We start from the raw sequence: 20,256 nt of genomic DNA on the forward strand, positions 1-20,256 counted from the left end.
TAGGACTTCTAGTACAAATTTTATTTCAAGACGTTTTATATATTTTCGATAAATTAATTGGGTTTTTGGCCAAAATGTTAAAACTTAGGCCCACATTAAAAAAAAATGTCACCCTCTGGACTGGTACTATCTTCGGTAATAAACGTTTCCATGCTGCTAGCGTGTTTAAGCATAAACACAAGTCAAAACACTTGTTCGTTTGCGTTGAGTATCACCTGTTGGAGAGGGTAATTTATGCATACTACTTTTCAATTCATGAACCAACCAAAATCTCTTAATAGTTTTTGAAAAAATTTAAATATCAAATAATTTATACGCAATTGCAGTATAAAAAAGGAACTTCATATAGGTATTTTAAGCTTTAAATAAAAAATATAAAAAGCAAAAACACAGAACAGCTCAAAATTTTATGTCACAGCTTATTTCATGCAGTACCTATTCATTTTTTCTTAAATTTAAGTTAAAATAATTATTTAAATATGATTCAGTACTTTTAATCTTTCTGGCATTGACTCCACTATCTTTTTCGTTACTTCCGGCCCGATTTTGTTCCACTCTTTCAAAATTACGGTTTGTATCTGATCTCTATTGCCTATGTGATGTCTGCGGATTTTTGTTTCCAGTAATGACCACAAATTCTCGATGACGTTCATGTCAGGTGATACCGGCTCAATCACCTGATTACATTAAATTTGGACAGTTCCATATGGGTCATGTCTGCACGATCGCCGCCTTATTTTTAGGGTAATTGTCCTGGTAGAAACGGAAATCTTGAGGTGTTCCAAGTTTCGTACCTTGGAGTAGATTATTTTTTAGAATATTGAGGCACATTGTTTTTTCCATAATACCCTCGACAAACACTAAATTTCCTACTCCCGCTGCTGACACACATGCCCATTTTGTGGAACTCTGTATTAGGCTTCCGCCAGACGTAAGACATTCCATCTGAACCGAATAGGATGAGTTTGGACTCGTCAGAAAATATTACCGTTTTCCAGAAATCAAAATCTTTAATTTGGAACTGTCTGGCGAAGGCCACTCGGCTCAATTGATTTTTTTTTATTTATGATATTTCCTTCGTTCTACTTGACCATTAAAGTCCTTTCCAAATAGTACCCGTCGCACTGTGAGGACACATCATGATTTGTCCACTTCCTGCTGAATTTCGTTTAGCAGTTATGGAGCCGATAGCATTGGATTTTCTTTTATTTTTCGAACAATTAAACGCTCATCACGTTCGTCAAAAATTTTATTTGGGGCACAGCGGCCTTTATTTTTCACCCGATTTTCATGAACGAAGCGTTCAATGTTTACTGTAGCACTACTCAAAAAAACTATTTCCGCAATTTTTCGCTGCGACTTTCCGCTTTGGAAATGCTTGATGACCAGTTCTCGCTGTTCAATCGTAGTATGTCGGCTCATTTCTTATATATTTTTATATTGTCCACTTGGCTATCATAAACAAACTAAAAATTGCATAGAACAATAACTGTGCGCTAGTTACATTAACTATAAATTCAAAATACCGTTAAGCAAGCGACTAGCCGCCGCCACAACATAAACAAGTGCTTGCATGAAATAAGCTGTGAGCAAAGATACCGCATTGTGGTTGCATTTCATCCCGTAGTGTGAGTGGGACTATATTTCCACGAATTCTGCTCTACTCATTATGTTAGCAAATTATTTACATTAAAATTGTTTTTAAATTGCGACAATTTTTCATTCTGCAATAATTTATATTCATAAACTGAAACTGCATGAAATAGCTGTGAGCCACTGTATACCGAGCACAGCGCCACTTAACGGAAAATGCTGCGATTTCATCGAAATGGATTAAAGACAAACTTATAGTGTGAGTCTGATCTCGATCCTCCCCTTTTTTAGACTACCGCCACAAATATACACGTTAATATGACATAGAATACAATAAAGATGTTATGTAAAGATACACAATAAATATTTACTTCTTAATATAAAGGGTTTTCCAATAAGAGGTGTTATTGGAGGTCTTTTCCCGTAAAAGATCAGTGGTTTCGTTGCTTGTGGGGCACGTAGCGCCGTCTTGTTGAAAATAAACGTTGTCCAGATCAATACCGTCCAATTTCGGCCATAAAAAATCGCTAATCATCCCTCGATTTTCGAAAAAGTAAGGTCCAATGACTCCGCCGGACCATAAACCGCACCAAACAGTCACACGTTGAGGATAGAGAGACTTTTCAACAATAACTCTTGGATTTACTGAGCCCCAGATCCGACAATTTTGCTTGTTGACGACATTTTCATGTATTTCAACGACTCAATCAGCAAAGACACGACATTGTTGATGATCGGCCGGCTTGAGTTCTTGTGTTAACTGGACTTTATAAGCCTTAAGACCCACATATTTATACAAAATGCCATGTAATGATGTTTGTGGAATGCCTAATTCCAAAGAACGACGAGGAGTGAACGAATCTGGGTTTTCGGCTACAACAGCAATATTTTCGGCTGTTTTTGAGCGACGTGCACGGGTTTTATTCTTCACATCACTAACTTGTCCCAACCGCTGGAATTTTTTTACCAATTTCTGTATTGCGGTCCGACAAGGTGCTTCACGATGGCCCAAAAATGTTCGAGTTTTGCGAACCGTGTCGGCAAAATTGTCACCATTTTTATAGTGAATTTTAATAAATTCATTGCGTTGTTTAAGTGTGTATCGTTCCATGTTTGTTAATGGCGTAGTTTCTACTTGTCAAATATCAAAAAATGACAACTTCAGAAGTGACATCTATATTTCGCATCTTTGCAACACTACTTGTAGTAAATACTTATATGAGTAATGAAATGAAATCGATGCTTTTTTGGAAAAGTTTGGTACTCGTATTCTATAGCATCAACTTACATATTGTATAACGTTTTCACTTATGAGCTTTGATGAGTTGAAAGATTCATCTCGCCCAAAGGATATTAAGAAATTGAGTCGTGAACATTTTCGTGCGATGTTTAATGATTTTCGACGTAGATTATCGAGACAGGAGTGCATCGGTCCACTTACTTCGAAGTTTAGCGTTGAAGCTCCACACATAGCCACTCAACACCCTGGTACAACGAGTTCCAAAGTGGCAGTTGATCCTTGCAGGATTAATTTCATGAAGACCGTCCAAAAATAGTTGTTGTGCCTGTGCCTTAAAACAGCTGTTTGACAGAAGTTTTAGGAGAATTAAGGAAAACCAAACGCCGAAGACGAATCATCCTTCCATAAAACAATGCGAGCTCTCACGTATCGGCACGGAACTCCCCCAAGAGAGCTTTTGAGCAGTAAAAAATTTAATTAAAACTATACTAGTTTGGCATCTAAGGATTTGCTTTTGCACCCGAACATCAGAAGTAAACTGCGAGATTAAAGTTTTTCAGCAGTGCCTGAACAAGCTGTTGAAGCACTTGAACAGCTCGTTTTGGACGTATCCACTTCTGAGTGGCAAAAGTGCTTTGAAAATTGGTAAAAACGAATGCAGGAGTAAATTGACTGGCAACATGGCATTAACACCATGGTGAAAAGAGTTTTAATGGTGTGGCCAATATAAGACCGTTAGCCGGCTCTCAGCGAATTTGTCAGAATCATTTAATGGGTTGATGTAGCAGGGGTAATGAATTGGTTCCCCTCACAACTTTGTTTTTTTACCATAGTTATTTGCCAAACCTAGCAATCTATCATCCTTTCATTAATACCACCCTATTTGTTAATCTATATCTGTTATACTTACCACATTTTACTTTTGTGTTATACATTATATTTATCATACTTATTCTCTATACATATGTATGTATATCTAAGTGTGTACTTATAACATTATAAAAAATAAAAAGACAATGAAGCCTAATATGGCACGATTAAGATCCCTTTGCTTTATTATTTTCTGCGATAAGGATACCGAGCCTGCTTCCATTTAGACTTGAAGTGCTTGGCATACATTTCTTTTCGCGCTACGAATTTTTAAGTGCGCTTGATTCAGCTTGATAATAATGTGACCATCAATACTTATTTGCACTACCGAAACTTTAACTATTATAGTTACCTCTGCTTATTGTGTTACCCCTTTGCTACTGGAGAATGATAGGTCATTGCGTTCTTCGTAGATTCTGCAGTTTGTCTTTGATCTCTCGCTTAAGGGAATTAACAAAAATGCTTGGGCTGATTTTGTGGAGTCTGCTGATAATGCATGCTTTCTTTTTTTTTTCTTGTAGGTATGTTTGTATATATGGTGTTATAAAAAATACGTAGGCAACTTTTCACTTTCATCTATTCATTTATTCTGCAACGGCATCGTCATTTCAACTACATAAAAAGGCTGTATTTTAATGCCATATCACGTGTGCGAAGCTAACAATCGTCTGCATCGCTGGCAGCGAATTAACTCATTATGTGCTAACTTATTTTTGAACGCCATAAAGACATAAGGATTTGAAATACTTCACTCTGAATGTAATAGGACTATGAATAAGTTCGTGCGGTTTTACAACAGATGGCGTAACTTGATTATTATTCCATCGATCCACATTTCCAAACATTCATTGGAGAGCTACTGTCGTAAGGCACAAACGTCAGTATAAGTTTTTTATTTGAAGCGTAAACAACAATATTTTTACCACACTTGAAAATGTCGAATTTCGTGCCAAATAATGTGTTTTTGCGGGGAATTCTTCTTCATTATTTTAATATGAAGAAAAAAGCAGCCGAAAGTCATCGTATCTTGGTGGAAGTTTATGGTGAGCATGCTCTATCTGAGCGAACGTGCCAGAAGTGGTTTGCACGCTTTAAAAGTGGTGATTTTGGCTTGGAAGACGAAGAACGCGAGGGTGCGCCGCCAAAGTTCATGGATACCGAATTGGAGGAATTGCTCGATCAAGATCCGGCTCAAACGCAAGAAGAGGTTGCAAAAACTTTGGGAGTTGATCAATCAACCATTTCCAAACGTTTAAAAGCCATGGGAATGATCCGAAAGGTAGGCCATTGGGTGCCGTATGAATTGAAGCCAAGAGACGTTGAACGCCGTTTTATGGCATGCGAACAACTGCTTCAACGGCACAAAAGAAAGGGTTTTTTGCATCGAATTGTGACTGGCGATGAAAAGTGGGTCCATTACGACAATCCAAAACGTCGGGCAACGTATGGATACCCTGGCCATGCTTCAACATCGACGTCGGCGCAGAATATTCATGGCCTGAAGGTTATGCTGTGTATCTGGTGGGACCAGCTGGGTGTTGTGTATTATGAGCTACTGAAACCGAATGAAACGATTACGGGGGATGTCTACCGACGACAATTGATGCGTTTGAGCCGAGCACTGCGAGAAAAACGGCCGCAATACGCCGATAGACACGACAAAGTTATTTTGCAACATGACAATGCTCGGCCACATGTTGCACAAGTGGTCAAAACATACTTAGAAACGCTCAAATGGGATGTCCTACCCCACCCGCCGTATAGTCCAGACCTTGCGCCATCCGATTACTATCTCTTCCGATCGATGCAACATGGCCTGGCTGACCAGCACTTCCGTAATTACGATGAAGTCAAAAAATGGATCGATTCGTGGATTGCGGCAAAACCGACCGAATTTTTCACAAAGGGAATCCGTGAATTGCCAGAAAGATGGGAAAAAGTAGTAGTAAGCGATGGACAATATTTTGAATATTAAATTTGTAACCATTTTACGTCAATAAAGATTCAAATTTCGAAAAAAACCGCACGAACTTATTCATAGTCCTATTAAATTAACACTTTTTTTACCAAAATTACGAGGTTCAGCATTTGATTTGTTTTAAAAATTTTAATTTGATAAAACAAAGCAGCTAAGAACGACACTACGACCTCGTTTAAAAAGTCGATTAGCGCAACAAATACAAAAGCTTTGAGATTGAATTGGTAACTCAGCTAACGTTGAGTACAACCGTTTTAAAGGCATATAGCGTTTTCATGTGTGAGTGGAAAATGTTGAAATTTCACAATTATGTATTTCATGATGAATTCAGTAATATATATTTGTTTTCTTCTCAACTTCTGTTTTATTAATTAATTTAGTTGGATGTATGATTCGTCACATATTAGTTCTGGATTCTTAATGTATGATGAATAATTATGGGTATTACTTCTTTGTTACTTTATAATATAAAGTTTTACTAGCAACACAATTTTCTTATACATATACTTATTATTTATCGTTCCATTTTCCAAAAGCGAGCGAATTCTTCGTACAATATTTTTCTATTGATATCGCTTAGTACTGTTCCTTTTTATGGGCATCCAGTTTGAGGCTGCAAAAAGCCGTAAAAAAGTTATAAGCGAAAAATTATTTAAAAAGTGCATATATTGTTAATTTTGGATGAACAAAGATTACACATATTCATATGTGCATACGTACGCAGATATGTAGTAAATACATACGTCATATGTATATTTCAATCAACTCTTCAATAGCTACCTTTTATGCATTTATATTGGGAACATTTTGTGAGCATCCATTTTAGGCTGTAAGAAACCGTTAAAAATTTGCATGAGAAACCACGTTCAGTTTAAGGAATGGATAATATATTTATGAGCTATAAGCGAATGATTATTTAAAATTCAGTTATTGATAATATTTGAGAACCAGGTTATTTTTAAAGCCCTATTTTTATAGCTATATATGTATATATATACATATATATTTGGCGCGTACACCCTTTTGGTGTTTGGCCGAGCTTCTCCTCCTATTTGTGGTGTGCGTCTTGATGTTGTTGAACAAATGGAGGAACCTACAGTTTCAAGCCGACTCCGAAAGGCAGATATTTTTATGAGGACCTTTTTCGGGGCAGAAATACACTCGGAGGTTTTGCCATTGCCTGCCGAGGGGCGACCGCTACTAGAAAAATGTTTTTCTCAATTTTGGTGTTTCACCGAGATTCGATCCTATGTTCTCACTGTGAATTCCGAATGGTAGTCACACACCAACCCATTCGGCTACGGCGGCCGCCGTACATTCATATTATTAGCATGCATTTATATTATTTGAATCTGTTGGGAAACTGATTCTTAAGAAAATAGCCGTTTACGAGTGAAATAAACGCTTCAGAAGAGATCGTGAGTCCATCGAGGATGACGAACGTTGTAGTCAACGACATCGAAATAGAATAAGAAATTCGACCATGTACTTTGTATGAAACAAAAGGCGTGACACCCAGAAAAAAAATTTGAAAAATCAACGATAATCTGTATTCACTTTATGCACATATAATGGACCTTTTTTTAGGTGTTTCGTCGAGCTCTTCTCCTATTTGTGGTGTACGGGGGCTTTAAAAAAAAAAAAAAAAAACAGTGTTGTGTTTATAATTACGGGGTGTATTCAGACATATGGCATTTTCATACGCAAAATTATGATTTTTTTATTGAAAACACAACTGTTATATGCCATATAATTTCGATTGCACTCATTTATATTAAATACAGTTTGTCAAGAAAATGTTTTGATATACTAAAATATTCAAGTTATTTGCACTTCTTTAACTAGAACCATCGCTTTCTATTGAATTTGAAGAGACTTTCATGATTATTTCATTAACTTACATAATTATCAGTACTTCGCAATGGTAAACATTTTTCAAAGCAAGCAAAAACAAAAGAGGTGCTTCCGGTATCGTTTGCTAATATGATTTGATATACAGTTGCCTCACTGAGTTATTGCACACGCGTTAGTCATCTATCAGTCATAAATTATAAAAAACGCAAGAATTCCTGGAGAACGGACATCGTTTGAGGTGACTTAGTCGATCTATTATAATTATATAATAAGAACAAGTGTACGACTGTTATCAAAAATATTTTATGTAACCCGACAAACTATATATAACATAATAAATCGTGGAAGACCACGGAAAATATCTGACCTTGCCGAACATATTTTGTTGAGAGAAGTTGCCGCAAACCCGTAGATCTTCACAAGATATATTATATTTTTAGTGAGCGTCGAAGTTTCTAATGAAACAGCCTGCCAAGTTTAGCAAAAGTACAATTATACTTCCCGATTTGTACGAAAGAGCCTTTTGCTCTCGCCGCAGCATTTAATATGCGCTTATCTTTCGCTAGAATGTGCCCAGCTCAACCAGATAGCTTCTGGGATGAAATAATATTCTGCCTTCTAGTAGACTGTGGAGGCAACCATTAAAAACACTAAAAAGGCAGAATACACTGAGCAACAAAAAAAAACTTTCGGAAAATATCTTGGAAACCAACACTTGTTTTAAGACAAGTAAGACATGCTGATTACAAATATAGAAACCGTTTGTCTCTATCACCCACCGTTGTTGAGATATTTGGCATTGACCATTTATATATGTTTAATATTGTATCAAAGCAAACAACTCGCAGGCAAGTCACAGTAGAGCATATATCGCTGAATAGAGTACTACTTAACATAAATACACATAGTTTAAGATATAATACACTTGTAAAATACATAGGTATAACGTAAAGTTCCTTAAATTGAAAGTTAGTTTGGTTTGAATTTCTTGGCTGTAGACTTGCGTTTGTGCTGACAATTTGGCATGCTGCGCTGAAGCATCCAGCAATAGTCGGCTAACATTGCTGCACTCCATCGACTTTGATAGCGTGACTCCATCACCGAGTTGTCCTGATGGAAACGTTCACCATGTTCATCACTAACAGAACCTAGGTTTTCTGGAAAGAAGTCGAGATGTGAGTCGAGGAGATGAATCTTGAGGGACATGTTAATATCTTAAAAACCTGACGTGATAGAGAAAAACGGTTTTCAGATTTGTAATCAGCATGAAAAACTGCTTTAGAAAATGTAATCATCAAACAAGATATTTTTGGGTTGTTATTCAGTGATATTATACCGACAGTGAGACGTGGCAAATTTTCGGTCATGGTGAGAGAATGCGTATCCATCAAGGGAATGAGGATTTGGTATTTATAGAAGATAAAATGTATGCACAACAATTTTTGGATATTTTCCAATGCCATTTGACAAATAGTGCAATAGAATTTGTCTCCATTGTTGGCAACAAACCCCAGTTTAAATTCTACTAGGGCAACCTTCCAAAAGATAAGGTTCATGCGGTCAGAATGTGGCCTTTTTAAAATGGAGATGAAGTATTGGAAAATTGGCCCAAAACTTGGATATTAGTCTAATAGAAAATTTGTGGGCATATTTAAAGAAAAAAGTTGAAAAAAAAAATATTCAGAAGGTCGAGCAAAGCTCATAAAGGTTAACACTTAACGTTAGAGGAATGACACAAGATACCCCAGTACTATAATGTTCAAAAATTAATTAATTGTATGAGAAGCAGACTACAACGGGCTAAAGATGATTTGGGGTAGTCATACAAAGTACTGATTCATATTGCATTTATATATAACTTAAAGCTATTAACTGCAAATTTAAAAAGACTTGTTTTGAAGTGTATATTGTTTTTGATTTTTATTTTTGTGTTATTTTTAAGCGGATTTTCTAATATTTGCTTATAAACTATTTATATTAGTCAAATAAAACCAAAGATTGACAGAAAACCATGAAGAAATACATATTTTCTTAAACAATATATCTGAATTCATCTAAATTAGTAGATGTCAAAAAACTTCTCTACATAGGAAGCAAAAACGGAAAATAAAGGGTGAACGTAAACGCTTCCGCATATATTGGTTTTGTTTGTACTCTACGTATTCTAGTGCGCGTTTTAAACAAAAAGACGAATAAAAGGAAAAGAAAAGATGCATTCACTTTTTTCCTTAGTTTGATGAAATTTTTAAAGGTACTGGAACGGATTGAAATAATTGTAATTTGAAGATAAGTTGAAAATCAAACATCGTCCGTTAAAGCACAACCGATCACTATCTGCTCTGACAGTCCAGCTGCCATAAAATCTCAACAGTGCAACAATATTTCTGCCAAAGTTGCAACTGAATGTAGGCTATTGAAAGTTTTCAGGGTTCCTGGGTACAGAAACGTTCCTGAAAGTTGCATCACGGGTCAATCAGTTAACTCTGCTCAGTATGTGGAATGGGACACGGATTCACATGTGCGGTAACTAGACATGTCTGGTGTCAACGCAGAACTAGCCGCCTCATCAATCTATACTGGCCTTTCCATTACTACTACAGTAGTTAGAATCAACACCAGCACTGCTTAATGTGGACACATGGGAAGCGTATGGGGTTTCTCTCCAATGACTTCTGTCACACCTGCAGAAACGTGGACATGTTAAATACTGAATGTTGACCACTTTTTCTGCCGCTATCCTGCTCTTGCCAGAACGCAATATCGCTGTCTACAGCTTGAGAAGTCAAAATTGTAATATAAAACAGAAATATTGTTGGAATGCATCTTTTTTTATTATAATCTAATAGATAATTTCAAAATATTTATTTATTGGATATGAAATCCGACATATGTCCGCCGCGGCTACGAGTTACATGGTTCGTTCCATCAGTAAAATAAATCGATTGTTAAGTGCGCTGTGTGGCAAATTGGGGTTGTCTTGTTGGAACCAAATGTCGGCGATATACAGTTTGTCAAGAATATCTTTGCATAGTGAAGAAAAATTTTAAATTTTAGCTTTGATCGAGAATTCTAACAACAAATAAAAAAGCAAACAAAAAATATATACACACATTCCATTACTGTACTTATCTACGACTATTAGACGCAAACAGTTATTAAATAAACACACACATTACAAAAACAACAACAAAAAAAGAAGTTTACTCTATTTAAAAAGTGTCAAAAAAATCTTTGTATAACTGATGAAAACAACAAAAAATGCAGTTATTTTCGCGAATTTCATTCATTTGGAACGTGAAAGGGGTAAGAAATTATTTAGTTATAAAGTGATTGTCTTCAGTGCTACAAGTAATCTCAGATTTGAATAAAAAAATGCCAGGAAAACGAGTTTCAAAAAATATTATTCAATAAGTGTATTTCAATCACTACAAAGGCAAATCAGCCTGAGAAATCGCTGATATGTTCTCCCTCAAAATTAGAACTGTATATAACATGTTAAAACGTGCTGAAAATGAAGAAAGACTCGAGTTTAAAGGATCTACAGGCAGACCAAAAAAAGTGACGCAGCGAATTGAACGTAAAATTATTAAAACTATTTATAATAGACCGCAAAGCAGTACAAGAGGATTAGCTCTTCAAGTGGAAAAAAATTACGGGTTAAGAGTTTCTCATGAAACTGTTCGAAAAGTATTGCAAAAACACAAATATTCTTCAAAAGTGGTTGGGAAAAATCCCTGTTATCAGCACAAAACGTTGATAAAAGATTGCGATTTGCCACCGAGCACGTATCACTTCCCACAGAGTACTGGGATGACGTTGCTTTCTCAGATAAGACGAAAATGATGCTCTACTACCATGATGGACCCCAGGGAGTTTGGCGTAAGCCTCTCACAGCACTACAAAACAAAAATATTATCCCTACCGTAAAGTTTGGAAAACTGTCAGTAATGGTTTGGGATTGTACATCAACAATGGGAGTGGGTGAAATCAAAATTTTGGACGAAATCATGACGAAGGAAGTATATCTTGATATTTTAAAAAACGAATTGACTTCCAGTATTAGAAAATTCAGGTTTGTTGACCCGGAAAATTCGAACAAATTTAAATACAAATACTATCAAGATAATTATCCCAAACATAAATCTTATTTATGCAGGTCCTGGTTACTCTACAACTGCCCCAAAGTTATTGATACTCCCGCCTAAAGTCCCGACATTAACCCAATTGAAAATTTGTGGGTTCATTTAAAAAGAAAAGTAGGAAAAAGAACGCCAACTAATAAAAGTAAATTAATAAGATTCATCAAAGAAGAGTGGCGAAAAATACCATTGGAATATGATATTCCGAAACTAATTAAATCAATGCGAAGTCGTCTTCAAGCGGTAATTGATGCCCAAGGAGAACATACAAAATATTAACCCCAAAAGACTGCATTTTTTGTTGTTTTCATCAGTTATACAAAGATTTTTTTGACACTTTTTAAATAGAGTAAACATCTTTTGTTGTTGTTTTTTTTGTAATGTGTGTGTTTATTTAATAACTGTTGGCGCCTAATTGTCGTAGACAAATACAGTAATGGAATGTGTGTATAAATTTTTTGTTTGCTTTTTTATTTGATGTTGGAATTCTCGATCAAAGCTAGAATTTTAAATTTTTCTTCACTATGCAAAGATATTCTTGACAAACTGTATCAGGTGATTAATTTTTGGAAACAAAAATTCAGTCAATATGGCACGATAGCGCTACCATTTACTGGGAGCACCGATAATGCCACCAGCGCGTAAACCGCACGTATTATGGGCTAAGAGCTTTATGAAGTCCGCGGACAGATTTATTTTCACAATTTGGAAGCGTTGTTCTGCCGTTAAACGCTTTACATTGACTTGTCAAACCTTACCGAACCAAAATATCAATACAGTTTGCTATTTTCAGCAGCCAAACCATTGTTATCGATATCGATAGTTCTAGGCATTAATTTTTCAAAATTATTGCTCGCCCATTCAACTTCAAATTTTAGGTGGGCATAGGAAAATAAAGTTGTATACTTACCAAAAATTTCACTTGAGTTGCAAAAACAATTTTAGAACATATGCAACTCAATCCATAAAATGGTACTTTTTTAATTCAATTAATAAATTTTAGTTTCATTTTATTTTATGAATAATATATTACAACTTTAAAGTGAATGTTAAAATGGTATCAAATACATAACATACAAGCAGTCGACAATGCGGTATCGAAGAAGATGTCCTTATTCTCTTGAAATATATAGTGGTGTCGAAATGATATGCAACTATTGCCCTGTTATACTTAGTCCTACCATAAGTTCTCTTACAAGTTAAGTCGATAATAGATATGAAATAATAATACTTTTATTAATGAAGTTAGTTTTATTTAATCATGTAAATATTAAAAAAAAAAAAATGTATAATTTTCATTTGAAATGGTCACATTTTGCTTTTACGCAAGCCTTCAAACGGTTAAGCCATTCAGCTACTACAGCACGCACGGTTTCCATGTATATTGACGTCAGTGCTCTAACCAAAGACTGTTTGAAACTCCACAAATTTCTGGGAAGTCTTTCACAAGCCATGTTCTCCAATTCCGACCACAAATTGTAGTCCAATGGATTCAGATATTGACTTTCAGACGGCCAATCTTCTGTGGCTATGAACCCAGGAATACGGGTTTTTAGCCACTGCTGGCTGGTTTTGACCTTATGTACTGGAGCGGAATCTTGCTGGAAGATCCAACGCTCTTCATTGAAGAGAATACTGCTCAACTGCTTCACCACGCCTTTTAAGACATCCTCCTGGTACACTTTAACCCCGGTCTTAATTCCTTTCCAAACCATTGCGGAGACTGGATGGTGGTCACTCTGAACTATTGGAACAACATTTTTTGTGTCTTTAGAAGTTTTAGCATCGATTTTATCGTTTTGCTTATTAAAAAAATCTGTGAAAGGAATATTTCGATGGCCGGACCGCGTGCTGTTGAGCGACGGAAGGCTTCCATGTGGAGATCATCTCTAATTAGTCTTGACATGACTTGAGATGATCTCTAATTAGTTTGTACATGATTTTCTGCTTTCTAAGGGGATTTCTGCGGATTCTTTCTCGAACTGTTTTTATGAATGCACTGGTTCGAACCTCGCGATTACGACCACTTCTATTTCTGTCTTTCACTTCAGACGTTTGGGAAAAATGATTGATCGTGTGCTAAACAAACATTAATATTTTTTTAGCAAATTCGCAAATCTCACTTGCACTTTTACCACATTTATATAATGCAATCACTGTAAAGCGATTTTCTTTAACTCCCTATTCCGTTGTTAACAAGCGAAATTTGCGACGAGACTGAGTATAATTTATGAGTAGACAATGCATACGAACAAAGCCGTGTACTTTGTGGGTCATTGTCCTTTTAGTATACCCAATTCAACGGAACTTTCCGCTCTGCGTATGACAACATCGGTCTCTAAAATATTTCTGTATTAAAATCGACCTCATGAACTGTTCTTTACCCATAGTACTCATCACTGTAGAGAACAAATTTCCATTTGCTACCTGACCAATTCAGATGGGATTGAGTAAATTTTAACACTTAATTCGGTTTTCACAGATATCCTATGTTTTGCTAAACGGTAACCTCATTATGAAGCTTTTAACATGCGTCGGCGGACACTTCTCGTTGATATTTGCAAGTTTAAATCTTTAATGATTTCACCTGTGCAATCTCCGAATTTTGTTTACCTGTACCATCAAAGTATCGGTCCTTTAACTGATTTTGTGTGGGCGACCACCTTGGTGAACGACATGGCACTTCCTTTGTTTTAATGTCTTATTAATTATTCTCGAAATCGTACGTTTGTGTAGTAATGATTTTTTCCTTCTTGAAAATCAGGAATATTCTTTTTTCGGAGCCATATTCCAAACTTGTCCCTTGTTGTTATAGATTTATTAAACAGCCATTGCCTTACTTAAATAAACACCACAACAACTAATGATATTACATCTTATGTACAATTATAAATTATTTCGTGTAACAACACAACTAAGAGTAACAGTAAAGTACTGATATAATAGTGTTGCTTGAAACTATTCTCGAGAGCTGAATTTGTTTTGCCCACGCATTTTTTGAGTTGTTATAAAAAATTCAATTTTTTGTTTCCATAAAGAAGGATTTTGTTTAATTTGATAACATTAAATAAAAGTACACATGCTAGATTCAAATAATTTTGCTTTCAATGAATATTCTAATAAAACTGAACTAAAAAAATATGTAATAATGTATGTGGCAATAGGCATATGATTTGGCCACCACTGTACATACACCAAATCCAGGTGCTGAGTTCACAGATGTTTTAGATTTAGTTTTAATCATATATGAGGCGACTTCGATTCGCTACTTCTTTGCTTGTTACGTTTGGACTCTGCTTGCTTGAGAGAAATTTTAAATTAATTTATTTTCCGCAACACTATGCATTATGTTGTTAAAAATTTTCTTCTCTCGACGGTAGTTCAAAATAAAAACCTACTTTGCCTGGTCGAGCGAAAATTTTTGATTCTATTGACTAAGGTCGCAGAAAAAAATTCTAAGACGAAAAGAAGTTTTAGTTGTAAACTGTTAATTTTTTTATTTACATTTCTTTACAATTTTACCGCCATTCTTTACAATTACTTGTGATTTGCCCTAGATCCATAAAATGGAATCGGAATTTTCAAAATATTGGATTTTTTTTTTGTTTTTGTTTGTTATTGTGTGAAAATTTGAAGTGAATCCGACAAAATTTTTTCGAGTTATTCAACAATTAAATTAGCGCTCGGGCGCTCCGAAGCGTTCGAGAGCAAGTAGCTAGCAGCACACAATTCATGCGGCAGATAAGCGCGCTAACGATAACAATCGAGAAGGTAGAATGCTATGTAGGCAACAGCAAATCGATATTTTGGAAGCTGCCATGACGGCTGAAGAACTATTATATGGCCCAGGAATAGATGACACAGTGTAAGTAATTAAATAATTCGTAAAACTCTCCATAAATCGATAGCAAACCTTTAAATGCGTTTTTCTCAAAACTCTGTTTTTTAACTGGTGATCACTGTAACTTCAAAACCGCTTGGTAGATTTCAATAAAATATACTTATACTGCTTTTAAAAAAACATAAAAAACTCGTGCCTGATCGAAGATTGGTTTTTTTTCTAAATTTCGATTTTCTTTAAACAGTTTTTTTCTTGAAAATCTGAAAAATATTTCCCGAGGCCGCCATATTGTTAATTTAAAACAAGCTTCGATCAGGCACAAGATTATCTATTAATAAAACTAATTTCTCTTGTCCGATTGCTTTTAGATAAATCTCCATGAACTTGTAATGATCCCCGCAAGGAACTTCTGGAGAACGGGCTCCACACAAACAGCGATAATTCTCACAATTATTAATTTTTTTTTTAATTTTGCTGAAGTCAAATCCAAACATGACGTATTAATGCTTTGTTTCTATTTTTGTAAAATAGGGCAATTGACTACCAAAAAAAATTTTTGAAAATCATAATTTTTTCGGGCCTCTGACTACCCCTAACTCCTTAATGTAGATCAAAGAAATTCATTAGTGGAATAACTTCAACACGCACACCAAAAATAGGAGGAAGAGCTCGGCCAAATACCCAAAAAGGGTGTAGCGCCAGTTATATATGTACCATCACTTTAGCAGTACCTCGCGGTTACAAAAAATAATTTATAATCAGCCACAGATTCACCAGATTTCTTGAAATTGTACCAATTGAGTTTGGAGACTCAATATATTCCTCATAATAACATCTGGCCAAAGAAATCAATTCACATTAGCACTGTTTCACTGATGAGACTATTTGGTATCAAACACCTACACACAACACTTCATCATGCTGAATCTAATGTCGTAGTTGAACGCCTGCACCGCGAAATCAAAAGTTGCATTGTTGTGACACAAAGGCACATGGTTTAACGCACTCTCCACCATTTTTTTTGTTGTTGTTTGGTTTACGTCAAGCATGGAAGAAGGGCCAATGCGTTTTGCCTGGCGAACTTTTTTTTATGAGGAGCTTTCTCATGGGCGGAGCGACCGCTATTAGAAAAAACTTTTTCTTCATTTTGGCGTTTCACTGAAATTCAAACCTACGTTCTCCGAATGGTAGTCACGCACCAACCCATTTGCATTCTCTCATTATAATATATCGGGTGTTTTTCTAAGAGATTGACAACTTAAAATGATACTAAACAGAAATATTGTTGGAATGTTTTTTTTTTTTTATTATAATCTGGTATATAATTTCGGGGCAATAATTTTTGATAATGATATCCGGCATATATCTGCCGCTGCATACATTATATGGTTCGTTCGATCATTCCAATTTTTGACTACTTTTTCCAATAAATCTGACCGTATAGCTGCAATGGCAGCTTGGCTATTGTAATAAATCGATTGTTAAGCGTCCTGTATGGCAACTTGCGCCGTCTTGTTGGAACCAAATGCTGTCGATGTTTAGCTAATTTTTGGAAACAAAAATGCAGTCAGCATGACTCGGTATCGCTCGCCATTCACTGTAACGGCAGCTCCGTGCGCATTACGCAAGAAATAAGCACCGATCATAGCGCTAGTGCTCCATGAACAGATTTAAGTAAACTTTCGCAATTGGGAATGTTGTTCTGGCGTTAAACGATTCATACAGAAATGTCAACACAGTTTGCCATTCTCAGCCGTCAAACTATAGTTATCGATATCGCCTCTGGGCACAAGTACTTGGGTATAAAAACAAGTAAGCTTTTGTTAATTGTTACTACTTATATGTATATTTTTAAAGATGGGGCACAATGGAAATTTCCGATGTAATACAGTCTATTCAAGTGAACCAATAAACCAAGTAAAATGTTACAACTGCTGAGGTTTTACTGCTGCGAAATACCGTAAGATGGAATAATATTTTGATGCTTGTTTATTTACGAGCAAAGTACAATCTTCACTTGAATTATCAGAAAGCCTTGTATTACTAGATCAAATATAGTTGATTTAATAACAATTGTCTTCCATACAAATTATTGTCTCTAATCAAGTGAGCCGGACTGTACATGATGCTACATATAGAACAACCTTAACACTAGATTTACCAGCTATTTAATATAAATATACCTATTTCTACCAAAACTAGTCAAAATGGCTGGTGTATAAGAAAAACTGCTTATTGTGACTTCCAGTCTTTATAAACTCCTAAAAAAATACAATAAAAGTTTAACATTATTAGTTGTAATAGATAAATGAATTTATAGGCATCGTCAAATAGCAAAATACTTAATTGTTTACAGTTTGTCGGTCACAATTTCTCATAGGTAGATTTTCATGTGTGTACACTCTCCGCACATATTTTTTTTGCATGTCTTACAAATACTTTTAATCTGATTATTATTGCAATATTCTATTTGGCGCCATTTGCGTACAGAAACCGTGACACTTGTAGTTGGAATATCATATTCGTGTAGGTTTTGCCGTGAAGTCTGAAATTCTGAAGCAAGTTCTTTTACTAATCTAAATACGTGCCCGACAGTCGGTTCTACGTTACCGGAACGACCGAGATTTACTATATATCCGATCAAGGACTGTCACTTCAGCAGCACTCCTCGTACATGCTGCTACAACACAACAACAACTAATCTAAACAGAAAGTCTATGAGAATGTGAGATATTATATTTTCTTCTGTTGTGTTTTTGTACAATATATTCAGCTGTTTATTCCGGCCATATTGAAAAAGGATACAGTTTCACGTAATTTCTTAGCAGCTATATTAATTTTGATGCGTTTATGCTTTGTACTTAGTATAAGCACTTTTTTAATTGGTTTGCTTTTATAACCGGTTAGTGTGCATCTATTGGATTGGTACAACAAGATTGAGAAACGTGGAAGTTTTCGAAAATTCCCTCTTGTTTGCACGTATTGTTCCAAGTAACGAAGTATTTTTAGATCTTAATTTTAACGCCAAAGGAATACTTTGGTATAGGGTTTAAGAAAATTCATTACGACAAACTCGCTTAGGAGGTTGGTGCATTTCTAGACTCGTCTTTTTCTAAATATATACAATATATATATATAATTGGCGCGTACACCCTTTTTGGGTGTTTGGCCGAGCTCCTCCTCCTATTTGTGGTGTGCGTCTTGATGTTGTTCCACAAATGGAGGGACCTACAGTTTCAAGCCGACTTCGAACGGCAGATATTTTTTTTTTTATGAGGAGCTTTTTCATAACAGAAATACACTCGGAAGTTTGCCATTGCCTGCGAGGGGCGGCCGCTATTAGAAACAACTTTTTCTTAATTTGTTGATCTTTCACCGAGATTCGAACCGACGTTCGTTCTCTGAATTCCGAATGGTAGTCACGCACCAACCCATTCGGCCACGGCGGCCGCCTAAATACGGTTAGCCAAATTTCGTCTCTACTTCAGACGCCAGCCAAATTTATGTGGTTTGTTTGGCATATACGAAGTAAATCTGTATCTGGCCTTCGTTGAAAAGAGTTGCTTATCCATGGCAATATGATCTCCCGGTTCGGAGCAGTTTTGACAGTTTTCAATAACTTTATTCCAAACTGCTGAAACTAGAGCATCCGTCTGATTGCAAACGTTGACTTCTCTGATTTCTTTTGTCGAAACGAATGTATCGCAGAAACTGAATAAAATCTCGTCTACACATAGAGCTGAAGAAAAAGGATGGTCCCCACTTGTTGTTCTACAAATATTGAAGCCTGAAAGTATTTCCTTCGTACGTCCCACGTGCGAACAATATTGCAATAAATACCTTCAATTTTGCTTGCGTAGTTGTCCAGTTTTTCCCCAAAACTCGGGAGGCTTCTAACTCAGTACAAATATGTACTTATATGTACCAAAATATGGTTGTAATAGGAATACAATAGCAACGGCTCAATGCCGATAACGAAACGAACGAAGCCACTTGGCGATATATTACTCATAGTAACTTGCACCAGTCATTTTGACTGGTATTGGTATAAATGTCAATAGCAAAAAATATATTTGGTATTAATATATATAAAGTAACATTAAGTTCATAAAATGTATTATCCACTTATAGCTACAAAAGTCATAGCATCATTTCGGAAAGCAAATGTTATATGTAGTAGGAATTTTGAATTGAAATTGCACAACCAATCAAAATGACTGCTCTGGTAAATCTAATGTTAATGATCATAAAAGCTTCTTAGTCTGTCTAGAAAAATTTCTACGGCCTTTTCTGTTCGGCCACTTTAATCAATTCAACTCATTTTCATTCCGTATTTTGTAATTTGATTTAGCTTGACTTATAAAGTTTTTGTACTAATTTTCAATTCAACTGCGCTAACCGCCCACGAGATATTCTATTTTTTCCGCTTCTTGTTCATATGGAACCACTGCCCGCCACCTCACTCGTTATATGTGATTTTGCCTATTTAAATAGTACTATACCAAAAAACGCATATTAGAAGTGCTTCTTGTCGTGCCGTGTTTGGCGCGTACTTGTTCATTTTATCGACATTCTTCGGTTTTTCAATTCACAAACGTAAAATTACCATAAAATAAGGACCTAAGGACTTGTGTTCTGTCAATTTTGCATTTGCAACATTTATTACAAGCCTCTTCTAATCGCCACTCTTTGCTCGCTATCTTTATGCTCAATTAACTTGGCGAAAAATTTGCATGCGAAA

The 20,256-nt window shown here is 35.7% G+C and overlaps 1 protein-coding gene across 8 annotated transcripts in view; it reads right to left on the bottom strand.

The window, feature by feature from the left end:
- Window positions 1-6,017: 6,017 nt before the first annotated feature.
- LOC128865245 (cAMP-dependent protein kinase catalytic subunit 1) overlaps window positions 6,018-20,256 on the bottom strand; it is a 30,078-nt gene continuing 15,839 nt past the window's right edge. For 5 of the 8 annotated variants that reach the window (XM_054105382.1, XM_054105384.1, XM_054105379.1 and 2 more), the window contains exons 3-4: window positions 6,462-6,508; window positions 6,018-6,294 (exon numbers count right to left, since the gene is read on the bottom strand). The gene's annotated coding sequence lies outside the window, so the exon portion shown is untranslated. Of the gene's footprint in view, window positions 6,295-6,401; window positions 6,509-7,582; window positions 7,788-20,256 lie in introns of all 8 variants that reach the window. The other 3 variants (XM_054105385.1, XM_054105381.1, XM_054105386.1) reach the window with 3 other exon arrangements.

The sequence above is a fragment of the Anastrepha ludens genome, chromosome 5, assembly GCF_028408465.1.
Source record: "Anastrepha ludens isolate Willacy chromosome 5, idAnaLude1.1, whole genome shotgun sequence".
NCBI lineage: Eukaryota > Metazoa > Arthropoda > Insecta > Diptera > Tephritidae > Anastrepha > Anastrepha ludens.